Genomic DNA, 800 nt, shown 5'->3' on the forward strand with positions numbered 1-800 from the left:
TCCACCTCCAGCCCTTCCAGCACATGTAGCTCCTGAGCTGCACCTTAGCTGGTTGGGTGGTAAGGGTATTCTTTTTCCAGGCAATTGGCTTTGTTTTGGTGTTTCTCTCCCTTTCATGGCCCTCTTTAAAAGAAGATCCTGCATTCCTCAGAAACCAGCCCTTGGATGGACAAACTGTGGTGGGTATCAGGAGCCCAGAGGGGATATTGGGTAATTCTCCTCACCCAGGACAGAGGCAGGGGCTGTATTCCCAGAACAGATTCCTGCTCACCCTATTGCAAATGGAAGCATCATTTCAGAAAATAACCAATAAAAGTCCCTGGGACACAGCCTCCCATTCATGCTGGAAGAGATGGGAGGAAGCATTTTCCCCTCTCCAGCTCTGGCCTGGCCTGGGAGGATGGTTTCCAGAACTAATAAATCTTTTGCTTTGGTTTCAAAACCTCCATCCTTTAAACAATTTCCCAGAGTGAATTGGTTGGAATTGTGGCCATTTCAATGTTTCTTTAATTAATTAAAACTTTTTTTTCTTATTATTTAGAGGACAGGAGAAGAGCCAGGAAAAAGGCCAGAGAGAAAGAAACAGAGGGAGAGGAGGAGGGGGAAGGGGGAGAAAAGTGGAGAGGAGAGGAGATGGGGGGAGGGGGGAAGAGAGAGAGACAGAGAGAGGAGGGAGAGAGAGACAGACAGAGACAGAGAAGAGAGACAGAGAGACACACACAGAAACATAGAGAGAGACACACAGAGAGAGAAACAGAGAAAAAGAGAGAGAGAGAGAGAGAGAGAGAGAGAGAGAGAGA

This window comes from Vombatus ursinus, unplaced genomic scaffold, assembly GCF_900497805.2.
Source record: "Vombatus ursinus unplaced genomic scaffold, bare-nosed wombat genome assembly UNPS02006874.1, whole genome shotgun sequence".
Classification (NCBI taxonomy): Eukaryota; Metazoa; Chordata; class Mammalia; order Diprotodontia; family Vombatidae; genus Vombatus; species Vombatus ursinus.